Source organism: Arachis hypogaea, chromosome 15 (genome assembly GCF_003086295.3).
Source record: "Arachis hypogaea cultivar Tifrunner chromosome 15, arahy.Tifrunner.gnm2.J5K5, whole genome shotgun sequence".
In the NCBI taxonomy this organism is placed as follows: domain Eukaryota; kingdom Viridiplantae; phylum Streptophyta; class Magnoliopsida; order Fabales; family Fabaceae; genus Arachis; species Arachis hypogaea.
Genome location: NC_092050.1, coordinates 111,162,182 through 111,172,271, shown reverse-complemented (window position 1 = coordinate 111,172,271; position 10,090 = coordinate 111,162,182). Strand labels below are relative to the sequence as shown.

The 10,090-nt window shown below is 38.4% G+C and overlaps 1 non-coding gene across 1 annotated transcript; it reads left to right on the top strand.

The window, feature by feature from the left end:
• Positions 1-637: 637 nt before the first annotated feature.
• On the top strand, positions 638-745 carry LOC112753499 (small nucleolar RNA R71). The gene has a single exon (XR_003177884.1). It is a non-coding gene; the product is annotated as a small nucleolar RNA R71 (small nucleolar RNA).
• The last annotated feature ends 9,345 nt before the right edge of the window (positions 746-10,090 follow it).

The following is a 10,090-nucleotide window of genomic DNA, read 5'->3' as shown; positions in this document are numbered from 1 at the left end:
TAATGGAAGATCTTGTTTCATTCATGAAACTTACAGTAGCCTTAGACAGATCAGAGACTAAGTTTGCCAAATTAGAAGTATTTTGTTCAGAGTTCTCTGTTTGTTGCTGAGTGGATGATGGAAAAGGTTTATTATTGATAAACCTATTTCTTCCACCATTATTAAAGCCTTGTTGAGGCTTTTGATCCTTCCATGAGAAATTTGGATGATTTCTCCATGATGAGTTATAGGTGTTTCCATAAGGTTCACCTAAATAATTTACCTCTGCTATTGCAGGGTTTTCAGGATCATAAGCCTCTTCTTCAGAAGATGCCTCTTGAGTACTGTTGGATGCAGCTTGCATTCCATGCAGACTCTGAGAGATCATATTGACTTGCTGAGTCAATATTTTATTCTGAGCCAATATGGCATTCAGAGTATCAACTTCAAGAACTCCCTTCTTCATAGGCGTCCCATTGCTCACAGGATTCCTTTCAGAAGTGTACATGAACTGGTTATTAGCAACCATGTCAATGAGTTCTTGAGCTTCTGCAGGCATTTTCTTTAGGTGAATGGATCCACTTGCAGAAGTGTCTAGTGACATCTTTGATAGCTCAGATAAACCATCATAGAATATATCCAGGATGGTCCATTCTGAAAGCATGTCAGAAGGACACTTTTTGGTCAGCTGTTTGTATCTTTCCCAAGCTTCATAGAGGGATTCACCTTCTTTCTATCTAAAGATTTGAACATCAGCTCTAAGCTTGCTCAGCTTTTGAGGAGGAAAGTACTTGGCTAAGAAAGCCGTGACCAGCTTATCCCAAGAGTTCAGGCTGTCTTTGGGTTGAGAATCCAACCATAATCTAGCTCTGTCTCTTACAGCAAAAGGGAAAAGCATGAGCCTGTAGACTTCAGGATCTACTCCATTAGTCTTAACAGTATCACATATCTGCAAGAATTCAGTTAAGAACTGAAAAGGATCTTCAGATGGAAGTCCATGAAACTTGCAGTTCTGCTGCATCAGAGAAACTAATTGAGGTTTCAGCTTAAAGTTGTTTGCTCCAATGGCAGGAATGGAGATGCTTTTTCCATGTAAATTGGAATTAGGTGCAGTAAAGTCACCAAGCATCTTCCTTACATTATTATTATTTTCGGCTGCCATCTCCTCTTCCTGTTCGAAAATTTCTGAAAGGTTATCTCTGGATTGTTGTAATTTAGCTTCTCTTAATTTTCCTTTTTAGAGTCCTTTCAGGTTCTGGATCTGCTTCCGCAAGAATGTTCTTATCCTTGCTCCTGCTCATATGACAAAGAAGAGGGCACAGAAAAATAATAATAATAATAGAGATCCTTTATACCACAGTATAGGGATCCCTGTGTGAGTAGAAGAAGAGAGGGAGACAAAGAATGTAATGTAATGGAAGAAACACAACTGTGAGGAGGGTTGAGATGTGAGATGAGATGTTAGTAAATGAATGAATAAATAGAATAAGATGGGAGAGGGAGAATTTTCGAAAAATATTTTTGAACAAGAGTTAGTGATTTTCGAAAATGGTTTTTGAAAAATGTTAGTATTTTTCGAAAATTTTTAAAATCAAAAATAAAAATAAGAATAATTAGTTAATTAAAAAGAAATTTTCGAAAAAGAGGGAAGATTTTTTTCGAAAATTAGAGAGAGAGAGAGTTAGTTAGGTAGTTTTGAAAAAGTTAAGAAACAAACAAAAAGTTAGTTAGTTAGTTGAAACAAATTTTGAAAAGATGAGAAGTTAGGAAGTTGGAAAAGATATTTTGAAATTAGATTTTTGAAAAAGATAAGATAAGAAGATATTTTGAAAAGATATGATAGGAATTAGTTTTGAAAAAGATTTGATTTTTAAAATCACAATTAATGACTTGATTCATAAGAAATCACAAGATATGATTCTAGAACTTAAAGTTTGAATCTTTCTTAACAAGCAAGTAACAAACTTGAAATTTTTTGAATCAAAACATTAATTGTTAATATTATTTTCGAAAATTTTGATAAAGATAAGAAAAAGATTTTTGAAAAATATTTTGAAAAAAATTTTTGAATTTTTCGAAAATAATGAAAAAGGTATGATTTTTGAAAAAGATTTTAAAAAAAATAAGATTTTCAAATTGAAAATTTGATTTGACTCATAAGAAACAACTAGATTTTAAAAATTTTGAAAAAGTCAATTCAAATTTTCGAATTTGATGATGAGAAAAAGAGAAAGATATTTTTTTTTATTTTTGAATTTTTAATGAGGAGAGAGAAGAACATGAAAATGATGCAATGCATGAAATTTTTAGATCAAAACAATGAATGCATGCAAGGATGCTATGAATGTCAAGATGAACATCATAGACACAATTTTGAAAAATTTTTAATGCAAAGAAAACATGCAAGACACCAAACTTAGAATTCTTTAATGCTTACGCACTAAGAATTCGAGAATGCATATGAAAAACACCATACAACACAAAACAAAAAATCATCAAGATCAAACAAGAAGACTTACCAAGAACAACTTGAAGATCATGAAGAACACTATGAATGCATGAAATTTTCGAAAAATGCAAGATGCACATGCAAATGACACCAAACTTATGACATGACTCATGACTCAAACAAGAAACACAAAAAATGTTTTTGATTTTTTTGATTTTCTAATTTTTTTGGATTTTTTCGAAAATTATATGAAAGAAAAAATAAGGATTCCAAAATTTTTTTTAACATGAATTCCAGGAATCTTGCATTCTTAGTCTAAAGCTTCAGTCCAGGAATTAGACATGGCTCACTAGCCAGCCAAGCTTTCAATGAAAGCTCTGGTCCAAAACACTAGACATGGCCAATGGCCAGCCAAGCTTCAGCAGGTGAATCAGGAACAGCAGCAGGTGGATTAGCAACTACTAGCTTGCTCTTGATAACAAATTGCTGCCTCAGTCCAAATAAATTTAGACATGGCTTTGCAGCCAGCCAGGCTTCACATGCTTCATGAAACACTAGAATTCATTTTTGAAAACACATTTTTTTTTTCGAAAACAAATGGGAAAATTTTTGAAAGATTTTTGAAAAATTTTTTTTTTGAAAACAAAACAACAAAGAAAATTACCTAATCTGAGCAACAGGATGAACTGTCAGTTGTCCAAACTCGAACAATCCCCGGCAACGGCGCCAAAAACTTGGTGCTGTTTCTGGATCCAAACTTGGCACTAATGTTACCGGACCAAAAGCTTGCCGAAAACTCAAACAATCCCTGGCAACGGCGCCAAAAACTTGGTACGTGGAAATTGTGATTACACTTTAATTATGTAAAATTTATCGCTCTTTCTTTCCCTGGTAATGGCGCCAAAAACATGATGCCAATACCATGGTTCACAACTTCGCACAACTAACCAGCAAGTGCACTGGGTCGTCCAAGTAATACCTTACGTGAGTAAGGGTCGAATCCCACAGAGATTGTTGGTATGAAGCAAGCTATGGTCACCTTGCAAATCTCAGTCAGGTAGGGTTAAATATGATTGGATTAGATAATTAAAAGATAAATAATAAAGGATAGAAATACTTATGTAATTCATTGGCGAGAATTTCAGATAAGCGAATAGAGATGCTTTCGTTCCTCTGAACCTCTGCTTTCCTGCTATCTTCATCCAATCAGTCTTACTCCTTTCCATGGCTGGCTTTATGTGATACATCACCATTGTCAATGGCTACTTTCGGTCTTCTCTCGGAAAAATGATCCAAATGCCCTGTCACGGCACGGCTAATCGTCTGGAGGCATCACCCTTGTCAATGGTTTCATCTTATCCTCTCAGTGAAAAATGGTCAACGCACCCTGTCACGGCACGGCTATTCATCTGTCGGTTCTCAATCATGCTGGAATAGAATTTACTATCCTTTTGCGTCTGTCACTACGCCCGGCAATCGCGAGTTTGAAGCTCGTCACAGTCATTCAATCATTGAATCCTACTCAGAATACTACAGACAAGGTTTAGACCTTCCGGATTCTCTTGAATGCCGCCATCATTCTAGCTTATACCACGAAGATTCTGATTAAGAGATCTAAGAGATACTCATTCAGTCGAAGGTAGAACGGAAGTGGTTGTCAGGCACGCGTTCATAGGGAATGAAGATGATTGTCACGTTCATCACATTCAGGTTGAAGAGCGAATGAATATCTTAGAAGCGAAATAAGATGAATTGAATAGAAAACAGTAGTACTTTGCATTAATCTTTGAGGAACAGCAGAGCTCCACACCTTAATCTATGGAGTGTAGAAACTCTACCGTTAAAAATACATAAGTGAAAGGTCCAGGCATGGCCGAATGGCCAGCCCCTCTGATCTAAGAACCAGGCGTCCAAAGATGATCAAAGGATCAAAAGATAATCCAAAGATGGTGAAAAAGACTAGTAAAATGTCCTATTTATAATAAACTAGCTACTAGGGTTTACATGAGTAAGTAATTGATGCATAAATCCACTTCCGGGGCCCACTTGGTGTGTGCTTGGGCTGAGCTTGAGTGTTGCACATGTAGAGGTCCTTCTTGGAGTTGAACGCCAGCTTTTCTGCCAGTTTGGGCGTTCAACTCTGGTTTTGGCTCCTTTTCTGGCGCTGGACGCCAGATTTGGGCAGAAAGCTGGCGTTGAACGCCAGTTTACGTCCTTTATTCTTGGCCAAAGTATGGACTAATATATATTGATGGAAAGCCCTGGATGTCTACTTTCCAACGCAATTGGAAGCGCGCCATTTCGAGTTCTGTAGCTCCAGAAAATCTACTTTGCGTGCAGGGAGGTCAGAATCCAATAGCATCAGCAGTCCTTCTTCAACCTCTGAATCTGATTTCTGCTCAAGTCCCTCAATTTCAGCCAGAAAATATCTGAAATCACAGAAAAACACACAAACTCATAGTAAAGTCCAGAAATGTGAATTTAATATAAAAACTAATGAAAACATCCCTAAAAGTAACTAGATCCTACTAAAAACATACTAAAAACAATGTCAAAAAGCGTATAAATTATCCGCTCATCACCAATCCATAAGTCCTAGCCACCTCACTAATTAACTTAGTGGAAGCTAGAATCAATGGACACCAATTATCAACACTTGGACATTAGCAACTCAATTTCACCTAAGGTACCATCCCAAGCCAAGAACAGAAAAATCTACTCTAACATCCTTCCAAGTATTTAGTCAAACACTTGGAAGGCATAAAAGAAAAGCAAAATAAGATTGCAAGAAATATAAATCTACAACTACTAATTGTAAGGAATTAATAACAACAAAGCAAATCAACAATAAAAGACATCAAACATAAATTGCATTAAAGAAAAATAGAAGAAACAAGAGTGCATCAACAACAAGGTAAACAAATACAAAGAGTAAAATACTAAACTAGGAAAGTAAAGGTAGAGGAACAAGAAATTAAAAATGGAAAGTAAATTAAAGCATGAATTAAACCTAATTCTAAGAAATCCTAATCTACATCTAACATAATTCTAGAGAGAAGAGAGAGCTTCTCTCTCTAGAAACTAACTAAAGCATGATGATAACTAAAACTATGTGCTCCCTCCTCCCTTTGACCCCTCTTGAATTCTGCATGTAATAGTCTCTAGAATGAGTTAGATTTGGGCCTGGGAAGCTCTGAAATCACCCCCAGCATTTTGCCTTTAATGAGGTCACGTGCGAGCTACGACGCGTACGCATGAGTCACGCGAACATGTCGTTTGGCATTTTTACTTCCCATGCGTACACGTCATATCACGCGTACGCATCGCCTTGCGACTTCATATTCATGCGTGCACGTCGTTCCACACATGCGTGTCGTTCCACGCGTGCGCGTCGATGAATGCACTCCAACTCCTTGATTTTCCATGAGTTCTCCACTTTGAATGCTTTTCTCTTCACTCCTTTGATCCATTCCTAGCCTTTTCAAGCTAAATTCACTAACAAACACATCAAGGCATCTAGTGGAATCAAAGGCGAATAAAAATTAACCAATTAAGGGCCTAAAAAGTATGTTTTCACTCTTAAGCACAAATTAAGGGAGAATTACAAAACCATGCTATTTTATTGAATAAATTTGAGAAAAGTTGATAAAATCCACTCAATTCATCATAAAATGTACCACAAAATAGTGGTGCATCAGAGCACAAATCCCAAAAATTTTCTCGCTTCTACTACAAAGGTGCATTTGGTGGGATTTAGCCTCATCCCATGTCTTCTTATGGTATTGAAGACTTGTGAAAAGTCAAACAGGAGACTGGTCTCATCCTTGGTTTTTACTAACATATCTTCCACATATGCCTCCATTAAGTTTCTGAGGTGAGATGCGAACATCTTGTTCATCAACCTTTGATATGTGGCTCCTGCATTGTTTAACCCAAATGGCATGACCACGTAGCAGTAATTCGATCTGGATGTGATGAACGATGTCTTCTCCTGATCCCACTTGTACATCGGGATTTGATTATATCCTGAGTAGGCATCCATGAAAGATAGGTACTGATATCCTAAGGAGAAATCCACCAAAGCATCGATATTGGGCAGGGTGTATGGGTCCTTTGGACATGCTTTGTTGAGGTCAGTATAATCAACACAAATCCTCCATTTTTCATTTTGCTTTTTTACCAGTACCACATTTGCTAACCATGTCGAATACTTGACCTCTCTGATGAATCTGGCTTCTAGTAGGGCTTGGACTTGTTATTCGACCACTTGAGCTTGCTCTGGTTCGAGCTTACGACTTGGGATAGATCGCCAACTTGTGCATCATGAGTTTGAGGTCTATACCGGGCATGTCGGCGACCTTCCAAGCGAAGAGGTCGGAATTTTTCTGTAGGAGTTTTACGAGTTCTTTCTTCAATTCTACTCTTATATTAACTCCTATGTGGGTATTTTTTTCGACTTCTTCCCAGATTTGGACTTCTTCCGTCTTCCCTTCAGGCTGTGGTCGTAGCTTTTCTCTTCCTCTGACTCCTCCGAGCTCAATAGCATTAACTTCTTTATCTTTACCTCATAGGTTCAAGCTTTCATTATAACATTCCCTTGATGGTAGCAATTCCTTCCTGTGTTGGAAATTTCATGCAGAGATGAAGAGTAGAAACAATAGCTCCCAGCCAATTTAATGTTGTCCTGTCAATTAGGGCATTGTAGGCTGACGCTACATCAACGACAATTTAGTCAATATTTCGGGTTTTTGACTTCAATCCCTTTCCAAAAGTAGTATATAGGGAAATGAACCCTAGTGGCCTAATCGGCGTATCTCCCAACCTGAAAAGGGTATCTGGATAGGACTTCAATTCTTTTTCTCTTCCAACCCTAACTTGTCGAATGCAGGCTTAAACAGTATGCCAGCTGAGCTTCCTTGATCCACCAAAGTTCTATGTAAATTTGCATTGGCAAGTATCATAGTAATTACCATGGGATCATCATGCTCCGGTGTAATTCCTTGCACGTCCTCTTTTGTAAAAGAGATGGTAGGGAGATTGGGAGTCTCTTCTCTGACGTAGTAGACTTCTTTCAAGTATCTTTTCCGAGATGACTTGGTCACTCCTCCACCAGCAAAACCTCCTGCTATCATGTAGACATGTCGCTCTGGAGTTTGTGGGGGCTGACCTCTTCGGCTGACTATTTCGTCGTCTCTCTTCCTCTTTCCATGATCATTCGACCTTTCCATAAGATATCTGGTGCACGAAATTGTGATGTCACATTCATAATTTGTCACAACTTCGATACAACTAACCAGCAAGTGCACTGGGTCGTCCAAGTAATACCTTACGTGAGTAAGGGTCGAATCCCACGGAGATTGTTGGTATGAAGCAAGCTATGGTCACCTTGTAAATCTCAGTCAGGCAGATATAAAGCGATAATGGTGTTTTCGAATATTATATAATAAAATAGGGATAGAGATACTTATGTAAATCATTGGTAGGAATTTCAGATAAGCGAATGGAGATGCTTTTCGTTCCTCTGAACCTCTGCTTTCCTGCTATCTTCATCCAATCAGTCTCACTCCTTTCCATGGCTGGCTTTATGTGATACATCACCACTGTCAATGGCTACTTTCGGTCATCTCTCGGGAAAATGATCCAATGCCCTGTCACGGCATGGCTAATCGTCTGGAGGCATCACCCTTGCCAATGGCTTCATCTTATCCTCTCAGTGAATAATATGCTCACGCACCCTGTCACGGCACGGCTATTCATCTGTCGGTTCTCGATCATGCTGGAATAGGATTTACTATCCTTTTGCGTCTGTCACTAACGCCCTGCAATCGCGAGTTAGGAGCTCGTCACAGTCATTCAATCATTGAATCCTACTCGGAATACCACAGACAAGGTTTAGACTTTCCAGATTCTCTTGAATGCCGCCATCATTCTAGCTTACGCCACGAAGATTCCGGTTAAGAGATCTAAGAGATATTCATTCTAGCTTATTTCATGTAGAACGGAAGTGTTTGTCAGGCACGTGTTCATAGGGGAGATGGTGATGAGCGTCACACATAATCATCACCTTCATCACGTTCTTGGGTGCGAATGGATATCTTAGAAGCGAAATAAGATGAATTGAATAGAAAACAGTAGTACTTGCATTAATCTTTGAGGAACAGCAGAGCTCCACACCTTAATCTATGGAGTGTAGAAACTCTACCGTTAAAAATACATAAGTGAAGGTCCAGGCATGGCCGAGATGGCCAGCCCCCTAAAACATGATCAAAGGATCATAAGGTAATCCAAAGATACCTAATACAATAGTAAAAGGTCCTATTTATAATAAACTAGTCACTAGGGTTTACATGAGTAAGTAATTGATGCATAAATCCACTTCCGGGGCCCACTTGGTGTGTGTTTGGGCTGAGCTTAAGTGTGGCACGTGTAGAGGTCCTCCTTGGAGTTGAACGCCAGTTTTAGTGCCAGTTTGGGCGTTCAACTCTGGTTTTGGCTCCTTTTCTGGCGCTGGACGCCAGATTTGGGTAGGAAGCTGGCGTTTGAACGCCAGTTTACGTCATCTATTCTTGGCCAAAGTATGGACTATTATATATTGCTGGAAAGCCCTGGATGTCTACTTTCCAACGCAATTGGAAGCGCGCCATTTCGATTTCTGTAGCTCCAGAAAATCCACTTTGAGTGCAGGGAGGTCAGAGTCCAACAGCATCAGCAGTCCTTCTTCAACCTCTGAATCAGATTTTTGCTCAAGTCCCTCAATTTCAGCCAGAAAATACCTGAAATCACAGAAAAATACACAAACTCATAGTAAAGTCCAGAAATGTGAATTTAACATAAAAACCAATGAAAACATCCCTAAAAGTAACTAGATCCTACTAAAAACATACTAAAAACAATGTCAAAAAGCGTATAAATTATCCGCTCATCACAACACCAAACTTAAATTGTTGCTTGTCCCCAAGCAACTGAAAATCAAGTAGGATAAAAAGAATAGAATATACTATAAATTCCAAACTATCAATGAAACATAGCTCCAATCATATGAGCGGGACTTATAGCTTTTTGCCTCTTGAATAGTTTTGGCATCTCACTTTATCCATTGAGGTTCAGAATGATTGGCATCTATAGGAACTTCAGATTTCGAATAGTGTTATTGACTCTCCTATTTCAGTATGATGATTCTTGAACACAGCTTCTTTATGAGTCTTGGTCGTGGCCCTAAGCACTTTGTTTTCCAGTATTACCACTGGATACATAAATGCCACAGACACATAATTGGGTGAACCTTTTCAGATTGTGACTCAGCTTTGCTAAAGTCCCCAATTAGAGGTGTCCAGGGTTCTTAAGCACACTCTTTTTTTTGCTTTGGACCTTGACTTTAACCGCTCAGTCTCAAGTTTTCACTTGACACCTACACGCCACAAGCACATGGTTAGGGACAACTTGGTTTAGCCGCTTAGACCAGGATTTTATTCCTTTAGGCCCTCCTATCCACTGATGCTCAAAGCCTTGGGATCCTTTTTATTTGCCCTTGCCTTTTGGTTTTAAGGGTTATTGTCTTTTTCTGCTTGCTTTTTCTTTTTCTTTCTATATTTTTTTTTTCGCCTATTTTTTTTTCTGCAAGCTTTGTTCTTTGCTGCTTTTTCTTGCTTCAAGAATCATTTT